General features: G+C 40.8%; 1 protein-coding gene across 2 annotated transcripts in view; it reads right to left on the minus strand.

The window, feature by feature from the left end:
* Positions 1 to 10,972: 10,972 nt before the first annotated feature.
* Positions 10,973 to 14,168, minus strand: part of aldh1l2 (aldehyde dehydrogenase 1 family, member L2) — a 91,423-nt gene continuing 88,227 nt past the window's right edge. The window contains exons 24-25 of one of the 2 annotated variants that reach the window (XR_003691589.1): positions 11,337 to 11,452; positions 10,973 to 11,174 (exon numbers count right to left, since the gene is read on the minus strand). The gene's annotated coding sequence lies outside the window, so the exon portion shown is untranslated. Of the gene's footprint in view, positions 11,453 to 14,168 lie in introns of both variants that reach the window. The other variant, XM_028570123.1, reaches the window with a different exon arrangement.

The following is a 14,168-nucleotide window of genomic DNA, read 5'->3' on the forward strand; positions in this document are numbered from 1 at the left end:
TAAAAAACATCTCCTCACTATCCGCTAGCTGCCTGTCCCCTGAACACACTGTAAAAAAACATCTCCTCACTATCTGCTAGCTGCCTGTCCCCTGAACACACTGGAAATAAAAACGCAGTCTCTGTAGACAGCCCAGGCTCCACAAACATCAACAAAAACAAAGTGCGCCAACCTACACCACCAAACATAACAAACAGTGTTCCAGCCAATAACCAACAAGAAGGATTTGTGGGTGGGGGATGGGGGGGTTAGTGCCATGGATGTATTAGTGCGTTGAAGAAAGGGGACGGATGAGGAGGAGGGAGGGGCGAGCTAGCCTCCGTTTTGTTTGACAATACTTCAAACGTCAACAAGAAGTGACATCACCCAACATCGCTTAGAGCTCCTTTAAATTAAAACCGTTTCTTTTTCCGTTTTCGACACGTCGCTTTTTCCAACATTTTTGTCACTTTTTTCAACGTTCTTTTGTCTTCTGCATTCGTTTGCATTCTTCAAATGCTATAAAATAGAATAAAACACCCAAATATAATGAAGATTATACTTACTTGCGAAGAGTGTTGTATGGAATCATCCACGTTATTTTCTTTGACAATGTGGTTGAAAGAAACCCAAATTTGTTAAACTTCTTTTTTATTTGACCCGAAACAACAGGAGGGTTATTAATGGAACGTGTTGTCAAAGAAAAAAATTGGGAATTTTTTTTTTAAATGTGTATTACCAAAGAAAGGCCTTAAAATGATAAAAGGAAAAACAATCCTGAATGGAAAGAGAAATAAAGGGAAATGTCTCAGTGCAATTAAGTCGTATCAATTCCAACACGTCAAGTAGTCTGCAATGATTCAAACTCAAGTAAGTATATAGTTTCTTATTATATTCTTCAGTAAGTCTTTTTTTTTTTTTTTTGCACAACAGTGACAACATCCTTGTCTTTGTTAAATGAAACAGCCCCAAAATCGCTATCGCCAAACCTGAGATGATCCAAGACAGTTTTTGATCAAATTATTGTTTATTTAAATGGTTTGTTTTTCATCTTCCCACTGTTCTAACAATCAACACTCTGGTTAGGTTGAAATACGACCTTACTTCACTCATGTACATGTGAAAATATGCTGGCTCTATACACGCTAAGAGTACTGTTTATTTAAACAAAATATCATTTCAACAAAAAGAAACACTGTCACTAACCCCAACCCTGACCTAACCCTGACCTACCTAAGCCTAAAGGCTGTTTTATGCTTCTGCGTCGAATCAACGGCGTATGCTACCCCCGCAGACCCCTCTGCATCTCAGCAAACCCCCCTCCGAGCCCTTCGCCGTATCTCGATGTCCACCTCCAAAAAATTTTAACTTTGCGTTGAGGCGACGCAGACTGCAAGGACTGTGATTGGTCAACTGGTCCTGTGTGTTGATAGTCGGTGTTTCAAGCAGCCTACTGTGGGGAGTAGCAACATGCTAGTTCACTGACATCAGTTTTGCAAATAAACTCAGACATATTTTGGTCACAATGACGGGGTTATCCGTTTGTAAAGTGTCTTTATGTCAGTAATATTTTGAAATTAGCACTTCGCCAGCAAGCAGTACTTCGTGGGCAGTTGTGCTAATGTTTGCTTGCTAACATCTAGATAGATCCTTTTATTAAAATACTAAAACACACACAAACTACACACAGCTGCACACAACAGGCTGTCGCCTCACCGGAACCATCTTATCTGTAAACATAACCTCAGACTTATCACCTCCTAGTGTTGTGGCGGTGAAATGCACCGCGATGCAGAGCAACCCTGACGCAGAACTCAGAAAGGGTCACGACACCGTAGCTACGGCGTGGAGTTGATGCAGAAGCATAAAACAGCCTTTACCCTAGCCTTAAGCAACAACCATGGAGCCAGTGATGACTCTGTGTCTTCCTGTGTGTGTGATGTATCCACTGTTATCCCGAATTAGTTGACTTTACTAGAAATTTGTGTGGAAACCTGTTACCTTAAACGGTTTAAGTTTTTACGCAAGGTGAAATTTAACAGGTCAAGTTGTATTAACACAGAGCGGTAAGTTGTAAACCTGTTTGAGTCGTGACTCACTCAGATCTTTAACCTGACTCTTTATATTAACTAATGAGTCGCGAGTCTCTAGTATCATTAACTCGGATCAGTTGAGTCCTACTACAAGTCAATCTAAAATGATAACAGCGCCACACACAAACTTCTGGCAACATTAGCTACTACTAGTCCTAGCCATGTTTGCTGCCAAAAGCTTTATAACTTACAATTTCGTAGGCAACCACAACTCCACAAGTCAACTCAAGCGACTGAGTGAGCAGAGAGACAGTCGGAGACAGGGTAAAGCAAATCCACAACAAAAGCCATTCTTTCACTTCTGAAATAATATGCAATGTTCTGCTCCTAGCCTAGCTAGGCCTACTGTAGGTTTGGTGTATAAATGTAGTATGTTAAAATGCAATTAGGACAAGCAGACAGTCCGAAACATTGCAAGCTCGCACAAATATTGCAGACTCGCACAACCCAGATCAGTTTAGTAGTGATGTTACCCGTGAACCCCCTTGTTCGAGGCATGTATCGAAAACATGAACCAATTTGGAATGAAGCTTTGTATCGGAGCTTGATTCGTTTTGGGATAACACACACCCACGTGACTGCTTCGAAGTTGAATTCAAAAGCTGCACGAGCAGCGTGACACGGGGCTGGGGTTGTTGCAGTAGGAGAGTCAACAGAGTCAGGAGAGTTATAGTGAATAGAGAGAGTATTATAGCCAGTAGAAAGTTCATAGCGAGTAGCCTAGTTTATAGTGAGTAGAGAGTTTATAAAAGAGAGTTTAGAGCGCCTTCTGCACTGCCTATCTCACCTATTTGGCTGAGGAGACAATGTTGCTCTAGGCTACGTACTCAATATAATCACAGAAATAAGTGTGTGCAATGTGTTCTTCATTCATTTCCCTCCCAAATTGATGTATTTGTTTACAAACACAAGACAGTTCACAACCAAAATCCTAACTTTAAAGTTTGATTATTTTTTTGGCAGAGACGGCAATTACATTTATATTTATGCAAGGTCCCACATAGGCTTAGTTATTTATGTCATTATTTATTTATCCATGAATTCATAGGCTACTCAAAATGTATTAATTTTCAACTCTAAAGTAGAGTTTAGATTCTCTGCCCGACCCCCAGCCCGCCCAACTTTCTGGCCGGGCCGGGCCGTTATTTTCCGCCACTATCCTGGGTGGAGCCGGGCCGGGCCGGGCCCTTGATCAAGCTTTTGTGTTTTTTACTATTGAGTGGGGAGAAAGCTATGTTATAATCAGAAATAGGAGAATTACCTTTGAGCAAGTTTGGAGGAAAGTTGGAGGTATGGAACCATTTTAAACAAGTCGTGGTAATGACAACATATGTGTCGGCTTTGTTGAGTGCATTAAGTGCGGCACGCTGTCGCCTATAGCAGCAAATAAAACGGGGACGATGACACATGAAGCAGGCTCTCCGTGGCAGAGAAGATGATAGTCAGCCTTCAACCTCCTCTTTTGTTACTTCTCCAAGCGTGATGAGAGGCAAGCCCTCACTGAGAAATACATTGGTTTTTTTAAATGTTTATTCATTCAGATCCATTTGCGATCCGTTCCATTCTGAATAAACAAACAGCACAGTTTACATGCTTTGCTCTTATTGCATTATTCATTAAGATCATTTTAAACAGATTTCTGTAGTTCAAACAACTCTGAATTGTATTAGAACGTCAGTTATAACGGCCCACGTATTAAAAAAGTGTCGGGTTGAAATCGGGCTCGGGCTCATAATTTCAGTTAATGTGTCGGGCCGGGCTCGGACACAACGTGCACGGGCTCAGGCTTACTCTAAAGACATTCATGGCTAATAACTGTGAAACAGTTTGTGACATACATAGAAGATTCTCTCGGCTCAATCTTGTCAAAAGACATAGGTGTGTTGGTGAGAGCAGCAGAAAGAAATGAAGCTGCAGAGATGTCCCACTCTATGATGTCCTCATAGAGTTCTGAAGCTTCGCGTTGTGAACCTTTTTTCGATACAATTGGCTTGAAAGCTTCACTGCTTCAGAAAGCTTCAGTTCGCCTTCACTACAGTTTAGTGAGTGACTCAGGATTACCTGAATCCTTAAAACGAATTGAGTCATTAGTAAATTCAAGTTTACCACATCAGTATATAATAAATATATAGACTACGCACTTATGATATCTACAGAAAGAACTGTTCTGAACATGTTTTTTTCCTTATGACAGCCTGATTTTAAGAACAATGTACTCAATATGTTAGTTCCAGTAAAACAGAAAGGATAACAATTCTGAGATTGTATTATCCATCATGCTCTGCAGATATGGTTGTTAGGGCTGGGCGTATCGATCTAAATATCGATAGTATCGATACCAAGATGAGTATTGGTATCGGATCGATACTGTAGTGATGAGATCGATACTTTTGTTGTAGTTTCTCTCCGAGTTCATGCGAGCACAGTGTCTCTCCAAACAGCGCTCCCCTCTCTCTCTTTCTCTCTGCCCCCCCCCCCCTGCTCTGCCGGAGGCGAAGACTATATACTGTCTATGGGCGGAGAGCGGAGAGTCAGAACAGTGAGAGAAGCCCGTGATGTTGGCGGAAAGAAAGAGAGGCGCTATGACTCCAGCTGATACGGACACTGCCACATGTGTGCAAAAAAAGTAATTTGCCACTGTGGTAACACCACCAATTTGCATAAACACATTAAAGCAGTTCACCCGAGAGAGAACTCCGAGCTGCAAAAAAAGTTGAGGAAGGAGGAGGAGGAGGGGGGAGAACCCCAAACCAGACCCCCCCAACACAGAGACAGGTCTCTGGCAGAGGCTTTTCAGCCAAGAAATCAGGAGTATCCAGGTAATCTCCAGCATTAAGCCATGTTGTTCACAGTGATCAGAGAGGCAGTTAGCAGACTGATAGAACTACTATCATAAATTCAACCAGTTGAAAAAAATCTTAATTGTTTCACTGGAACTCAAAAATATACACTTAGGCCTATATAAAGATATATATATATATACCTCAAACCTGAAATATCAATATTGCTGAATATAATAACCCTTTGTGTTAACTGGAAAAAATTGTATTCCTATGTAAGCTACATGCTGATTACAGTTATAGACTTATTATGAATATTAGTAAATATTAGTAAATAAAAACATTTAGGTTTGCGTAAAATGTTTGTCCTGTGTTTTATCATAATCATAATCAACTAACTAAAGGCAAAATCACAAAATGATTTGATGATTGTGATCAGAGTAAAAAGTACCAGCAATGATATCAACAATACTAGCCCTGTATTTACTTGGTATCAGTTTGATACCAATATTCCCAGTGTCACTCAGCCCTAACGATTGGCCTTGGTCTGCCTCACTGCCCAGACCCCATCATTACCCCCCCCAGGTCTCAGTCATGGTGCAACAATAAATGGAGACTAACATGAAGACTAAATTAACCATACAAAACTAAAACCCAGATTAAATAAATGCACACCCAAAACATTAACAGAACATTATTAAAACACACTTTAACTAGGATAGAAACCATGTAGAACATGTTTTTTCCCATGAGCCTTTGCACCACTTCAGCACAGAACAGTTCCAATGACCCCACCCCTCCCATACAGAAACATACCATCCTTAGTTATCTCTGCTTCATATGATCTGTGCACTGCATACTTAAGCTGATTATTACAAACAACTAATGTGATTCAGTAATGAATATGGTTTTTAACAAAACATGAAAGAATAAGTAGTGACCACTATGAAGTTTAATTACAAATAAATCTGGGTTTACAGTGTATCCAGTATATACAGTATATACACCTTTAAGCCGAGCTGGTTTGGGTCACAATGAGATGAAGGGTGTGATGCTTCTTTGTGGCCATCTAGTGGTTGGATTAGAGTTTCTGGAGACCAGCTGACTCGTTTACCTTCAACATTTCTAGAGAAAGTGCTCTGACTTCAATCTCCACACAGAGAGGGTGGAGGCCTGAAACCAGGGGCGGATCTACAGGAGGGCAAGGGGAGGCAGCAAACCCCCCACTGTAGGGCCTTGCAGTGTAGCATGGAGACTGTACCATTATCCTTCTTTTAAGTGTTTCTCTTGATTCAATGAAAAAGCTGACTAAATTGACCAAAATAGTCTTCTTTAAAACCATTAATTTATTTTTAAGTTTACAATCAAGCCAGATAAATACCTTAAACATAATGACTTATTTTGAAAAAAGTGTCCCCATATAAAAGAAATACAATACTTTTGTACAAGGAGCTACATGAGAGTCTGGCTCGCACACAGCGAGTCTGCTGCGGGGCAGTGAGCTTGTGTCCCGGCAAAGACTGGAGTGATATTAATAGTACAACTTTTAAAACTGAAATTGAACATGACCTGGGACAAGTGGCCACCTTTTGCAATAAACTCAAGTGAGTTGCTACTCACTTTTGTGTTTTATATTTTGTTAAATGTTGTATTTCATGTAGATTGTCAATGTCTCTTCTTTTTTTTCAAAGTAGTTTAATTTACTTTATATAACTAGATTTCTCCCTAGCTTTGCTGGAGTTCAATTTCTTCCAGTGTGAAGTAATTGGGAGCTTTCAAAGCTTTGAAAGTAGCTTTCCCAACACTGCCATCAGCCAGTATCTTATAGGGCTGCTCCCTCTTAGTCGATTAGTTGACTAATCGGTCGTTTTGGTAAGAGTCAACTGAGATTTCTTTAGTCGATTAGTCAAGTTTTATACTTTTTTCATGCTGAATGACTTATTTTCAAGAAACGCACAAGCAAATCTCTGATAAACACAAGAATTAAAGTGGTGCTTTTGCATGACTCTTTGCGGAGAAACTCAGATTTACTAATCGATTAGTCGATACAATTGAATGAGTGTTAGTCGACTAAGAATTTCTTTATTCGAGCACAGCCCTAGTATCTTAACTTAGCATAAAGACTGAAAGCCAATAGGTGTGTAATGAGAAAGAAGAAGAATAGAACATGCACCGTTTCTTAAAGGAGAATGCCAATTTTTACGTTAATCTTGATCGCTATAGCTACGCGAGTACTTTCGATAGAAAAAACCCCGACCCGAATCAGTGCAGGTAACACTGAGAAGCTGCAGCTACGTACTACAAGCGTCCCCTGAGCTAAAACGGCAGTGCTGGGGGCAAGTTTTAGAGTGCCTTTGTGCCTCTTAACAGACATAAAATGCAATTAATCTGTCTGTGCCACATGAACAGGGCCCTTACGTGTCAACAAGATGCGTTTTCAACTCAGACATTGTTTAAATTCACCTACCCTGGTCCCTGTCTCGATCCTGCCAGTAGCTAGCTTGCCCTGCTAGCTGATAGCCGTTAGCTGCTAGCTGCCGTTTGGTGAGTGTATTCAGACAGGCTTCTGTGATAATCATCCCAAAAACAATAATAACACGTAAGGGCCCTGTTCATGTGGCACAGACATATTAATTGCATATTGTGTCTGTTAAGAGGCACAGAGGCACTCCTACCTGCACTGATTTGGGTCGGGGTTTTTTCTATCGAAAGTACTCGCGTAGCTATAGCGATCAAGATTAAGGTAAAAATTGGCCGGAATTCTCCTTTAAACAGTTGAATCCTGTTGAGTTGAAGACGTTGATCAGCAGAGGGAGCCAAAGCTTCAGCAGAAAAGTCCTGCTGCAGGTTCCTCTCAGAACACACTACATTTAGGGACACACACACACACTGCATGTTAGGGTAAAAACCATCAAACTTGCTAACATTATTTTTTGTATAACATGTTTTCTGTAATTTTATGTTTAAATACATGTGTGACGCATTATCTAAAGCTAACTTTTGGTGAATTTAGAAGAAATCTACAGACACAAACAAAGTGTAGTAAAATGAAAGCTAAATGTGTATTTGGGTTGTTGAAAGATGGTTGCCTGTAGTGGCCTTAACCTCCAGACTGCAGTTTACCTGCTGACAGTTAAGATTTTAAACTCAGGTCATGCCAGCACTTCTCATCCTTTGTGCTTATAGTGAGTACATTTCCTTTTCTGCAAACAGGACTTACACTGTATGAAATAAAGTGACAACAAGTTCCAGTTTATCAGATGCTTGATATGACTCCTTCTGAAAACAAAGGAATCTAACATTAATTAAAAAGATGCTTTCATCTAAAAGTCTTCAGCCTCTATTTCTCGGCCTGCTTTCCCAGCTAAAATGTCTCTTTTACACTGTGCTGGCACTTCTTTTTAATTCTCGGTACATACTTTTGCAAAGATTTGTCTCGTAAAACATGAGTTCTTCTCTTTGTTAACATTTCCCTACTGAAGCAGCCTTCTCTTCATTATGGTTGGTGATTTCTGTCTGTCCGCCTCTTTGCTCCACACTGAAATATCTCGACAACTATTAAATATGAAATGTTATACAGACATTCAGGTTCCCCTCAGGATTGTAATAGCTTTGGTGATCTTCTGACTTTACATCTAGCTCCATCATCAGGTCAACATCTGAATGTGTCCAATTCTTTAGTTTATGACAAAATATCTGCAGAGCTAAGTACATTCAAATCAGTCATCAGAAATGAGATGTTACTTTCAGTTTCTGGGGTTTTGGGACATTTGTGATTATAATTTTCTTTGTTGATATGTATTTGAGACAATTTTTGTTTTATGAAGGTAAACAGAGCAGAGAAAGATCCAGTGACTAACTCACCAACATTATTTGAAGTCTGACTCCAAACTGAGACGTCTACCTTAAATAGAATCTTTTCAACAGAAAATGCCTTATATATTATGGATAATTAATTTGTATATTGTATAAATTGTAAACATTAATGTAATTAAGCATTGATTTTAATGTTAGGAAACTTTATAATCATGACTACAATTTAAAATAAAGGTGGGGAAAAAAACGGGGAAAAATGAAACATGAAAACACGCAGTTATTGATAAATTGTTTCTTTTTTCTTTATTTGGATAAAATCAGCTTCTACAAAGTGTTTGCTGGTCTTCATGGCTCCACACACACTAAGTCCAGATAATAAAACATCAACAATTTAAAATGAAACGTAATCTGCAAAAAAGAAAATTGCTAAATGAACCAAAAGATCTGAAACTACATGAAATAATTTTACAAATGAAAGGAGTCGACAACTGAAACAAAAAGCAGATTTTCAAACTGAATAACAATAAAAAAGTGTAAAAAAAATAAAGGTGTCTTTGTAATAATGAGACAGCAGGAGGACAGGTGTAAAGATATTAAATTCAGTGATTTTTCCCTTTTAAGAAATAAACAACATCATGAATATAATCATCTTCTTTATCTCTAACTGCTCTGTTCCATTGTCACACACAGCTTCACTGGTAATATCTTCATTTCATTAGTAGCTAAAAGGTATGGAAACATCCTCTCTTTGAAAATGTGTGTGTAGGTGTATATGTGTGCTTTAGTCTCAGCATCAGAGAACGACAGCTTTCCTCTGTTCCAGTCCAGAGTCACTCGCCTCTCGAGCTCCATCTTCAGTACGAGATCATGGACTGCATGGTAGTTACCGTCAGGCCCCCATTGCCCATAATCCAGACTTTGTGTCTCCCTTCCTCTCGGCAGACTCTGCGAACACACCCACGTCCCAGAAACAACTGTCTCCAACCTCGACATCCCAGCTGTGAATCCCTGAAGTAAAGCCCTCAGAGCCCAGGACACACCAGTGTTTACCAAACCTCTCTGGATTATCAGGAAGCTGGTTTCCATTATCAGGAAGCTGGTTTCATATCCCACGTGGGCAGTGGGCAGATCTTCAGACAGGCCTTTGATGAACAGTGTTTGGGTCCAGAATCACAGGAGTGTAGGAGACCATGTCCTTCATCTTGTTCCAGATGTGGAAGCTCAGGTTGCCCAGGTGTTTGGCCTGGTCTATCAGAACTCCTGAGAGCAGCTGTGGAGCATCCAGCAGGGTGTGCTGCTGGACTCTTGTAGTTGATCAGGAATAAAACATCATCAGCTCTCAGCTGCTCCTCTGTGGCTCTGACTGTGTCTGAAAGAGCTGCTATCTCTCTGATCAGAGCGCCCATCTTCTCCTTCATCCTCTGACTCTTCTGCTCTTCTTCCTCCCTCAGTGCAGCCATACAGGCCTCCTCTTCCTCTTCTAGAAAATGGCGAAGCTTCTTAAACTGCTCCTTAATCTGCCTCTCTGTGTGTCGGGCCTGGGCCTTCATGTGTTCTGCTGTTTGATCACACTTCACTTTAACTTGTTTGAAAAGCTGCAGCTTGTCCTTTATGGGCTCCAGAGTTTTTTGAAGTTTCTTCCTGTGTTGTCATGCAGCTTTATCGATAGGTCTGGGTTTTCTGAATCTCTGTAGACGAGACACGCTGGATGCTGATGGTCCAGACAGATGAGGTTGTGTTTGAGTTCAGATTGCGGGGAGCCTCTGAAGCTCGCTGATCCCTCTCCAGTAAGAAGGCCTCACACAGGTTCTTTAACACCAGGTTACAAGGTGGTTCAAACAAAGATCTTTTCTTACAAACTGGACATTCCCCAGATAGCAAACAGTCATTGAACCGATGTTAAATCAACATTCTGTTGTCAACATAATGTCAATGAATCAACATCAGACTATGATGTTGATTCTACATAATTTTGCATCCTGTTTTAATATTGAAACAATGTTGAAATCCTGTTCATTTATAGAGATCAATGGAATTTCAATGTTATTTCAATTATCAGGAATATTGAAACGATGTTGACTTTTCAACTGAACTAAGGATCAACGTGATTTCAATGGAATTTCAATCATTATTAAGACAGAAAAGTATTGCTCGGCATACGAAAATGTAATGCCCTAAATTAAATAGCCTATAATGAATATCCTGCTTTATCTACAGCCAGAATGTTAAAAAGTGATGGAACATTTGAAAGCTTGTATGCCTATAGCCTAGCCTAAAACACTGACCACACCACACTGTTTAAGGTAAAAACAAACTCATTTTATTAGCCTCTTATTTCATTATTTGTCTCTTTAGCATATTTACAGTTCATGGTCCTCTGACATCTGACTGTTTTGTCATCCAGTCCCTCCTGCCCGGTCTGGCACATAGCGCAGCAACTGTTGCACAGCCTGGGCAAAAGTAAATTGGGTGACAATAGCTGTCCCCATCTGCTGTGTAAGAGCATCTAAAACAGAAAATACAGGCACAATGCAAAACAAATGAGCCTTTAAGTTAAATAGAACATCCACATATGCACACTTGGAAACAAATTCAGTAACCTAGGCCTAGGATTTTTCAATGATCTGATAAGGAAATTTGTCTGATGTTTTCACTACATTCAAATCACTTTTCCACAGAAGCTGTTGCTACATGACAGAACAACAGGATCTCTAAAGACGTCATGGCAGGCCGGACAGCAGAGATCCTCCTCTGATCTGGAAGCCATTTTGTCTCAGAGTGAAGCTGAAAACACAGCAGACAGAAAGTACAGTCAGTCATGGCTCCCCTCTACTAACTTCAAAACAGTGAGTTTACATGGACAGCATGAACCAGGGTATGGTCTCACCCAGGCTTAGTGAATTGGTATAACAGTTCTGCTCATATACATGAGGGTAAAGGTTAACTTTGGGTTTTTTCAACCTGGACCCTATTTTCCTGTTTTTTGTGTCTAAGTGACTGATGGAAATAACAATATTTCACATTGGTCCAGTATTACTAAATGTAGCAGTATGAGTTTAACTCATAACTACCTGGCACTCTTTTGGCCAATCACTGCCGCAGGGCCCCCGTATAAAAACCATAAACAATATATTAATGGACTGACAGATAACGATCAAACAACAGGAGACATCTCTCTCTCTCTCTCTCTCTCTCTCTCTCTCTCTCTCTCTCTCTCTCTCTCTCTTGCTTTATTGGCATGAACAAAGAAAACATGTTGTTGCATGGCAAGGCAGTTTACAGAAAATACATACAGTACATATCACATATTAAATACATACAGTAGGTGTCACATAGATTCTATACTGCATTGATAGTTATACAACATACTACATTACAAAACAAATACATAACACAATATAGTACTTAACAGTTTTGTATAATATAGTTACTGTACAATCCTAAACCAATGTGTAATGTTGGGATCTTATAGTGGTGAGTCCCTGAGGTTGTGGCAGGCAGATCCATATTTAGCTGCCAGTGGAGCTGCTGTCCCTTCTCCTAGGAGAACTACCAGCTTCTCTTCTGATGTTAACATTGGGAAATTAGCTATTTTCTTTGCTATTTTTCCAAAGTGTAGATCTCTTAGTGAAGAGAATTTTTCACAGTGGAGGAGGAAGTGTATCTCTGTTTCTATCTCACCTGTTGAGCAGTGAGCACATATACGCTCCTCTCTGGGCAGCCATGTCTGTCTGAGTCTTCCTGTCTCTAAGGCCAGTTGGTGGTCACTGAGCCTGTCTCTCTCTGACCTGTCTGTCTGAGTCTTCCTGTCTCTAAGGCCAGTTGGTGGTCACTGAGCCTGTCTCTCTCTCTCTGACCTGTCTGTCTGAGTCTTCCTGTCTCTACGGCCAGTTGGTGGTCACTGAGCCTATATTTAGTCAGGATCCGTCTCTGTTAAGAGTCAAATAACAATTTAGTCTACTTTGTGTTTTTGTTTGACTTTTCCAATGTTCTAAATATTGATCTTTTGAATGATTCATAATCAGTTTTGTTCTGTTGTGTTGTTTTGAACCAGTGCTGATGGGAGCTTGGTTAGTTAGCTTCACCATCAGCTGACTGAGGGCACTGTTTTCAGGATTCAGCTCTTGGTCTTTTTGGCTTAAATTAAGTTGTGTCCAAAATGTAATAGCTCGTTTCTGTATATTTAGCAGTAATGGGAAATGTCCCAGTTCAATCAGGAGACTTCATTTCAGATATGTGATGATTTATTGTACATGTGCGTGAAATGTACAGTACAGTCTTTGGAGATTAGACTCCACCATCATTTAAAAGGGGTAGGGCCGAAGTATGAACCCCCAAAAGAACGTGGCGAGAGCGTGGTTAACAGAATGTTCCTATCTGATGTCATGATGAACTGAAAATGATACAGACTGGTATTGAAAATAACCGCATTTGAGCCCGTTAGAGTAGCCGGCCAAGAAATATACAGCGGTATTTGAGGATGATGAAAATAACAATTAGATGATATTGGCACTGATGATAGTTATGAGAAAGCATGATATAGACAGAACAATAATAAAAACATGACGTTGATGAGGAGACGATGAGAAGGATGGTTTGCATAGAGGTGGTTCATGATTTAAACCTCGGCTGCTGCGTCCGGGTTTGCCTACCCTTTAAGTCGGTGCGGCGACTTGAACCTCTGTGTTGCGACTGGGTCTGCTGCGCTTGTTGTCGGCATGGCGACCTGAACCTCGGCTGCTGCGACCGGGTCGTCCTGCACTCGTTGTCGGCATGGCGACCTGAGACTCGGCTGCCGCGTCCGGGTCTGGCTGCGCTTGGTGTCGGCATGGCGACCTGAACATCGGCTGCTGTGGCCAGATTACAGCGTGTATGTATTAGACGTTTACGATACCAGTTAATACTTACAATTGTAACAAATCAATACCACATGTAGAAGAGATGCCCACGTAAACCTGCAAGAATGACTCGATGAATGTGAAAATGGAACAGAGAATATGAAAACCTGCCACCACCAGTTATATACATGCTTACCGGGATTATGGTCGCAGAGATCTCTGGCTGGCGAGGATGTCGCCGGCGGCAGGGCGAATGTAGGAGGAGAAAGCGGAGGATGACCATCTACCGAGTTGTTGCAGGGTCGCACATGATACGCCTTGATTTGCCGCTGTAGTAGCCGCCCCTATTCTGAAGGAATGACCCGAGTAATGCTCGGACTAGCTTCAGATGATGCCTAAACCAAGGTTTCGAAACCGGAAAATTTTAAAGTGTAAGAAACAACGGGGCAAGAGAAACAGTATGAGGCCTTAACGATAAGTACTCCAACATAGATTTGAAAGGGCAAAAGGGGGTATCCGTGCGAGCAACGACGATGAGGCAAGCGCCTCCGCATTTAGAATGCTTAAAGGAACACGCCGACTTATTGGGAATTTAGCTTATTCACCATAACCCCCAGAGTTAGACAAGTCAATACATATCCTTCTCATCTCCGTGCATGCTG

Source organism: Perca flavescens, chromosome 23 (assembly GCF_004354835.1).
Source record: "Perca flavescens isolate YP-PL-M2 chromosome 23, PFLA_1.0, whole genome shotgun sequence".
Classification (NCBI taxonomy): domain Eukaryota; kingdom Metazoa; phylum Chordata; class Actinopteri; order Perciformes; family Percidae; genus Perca; species Perca flavescens.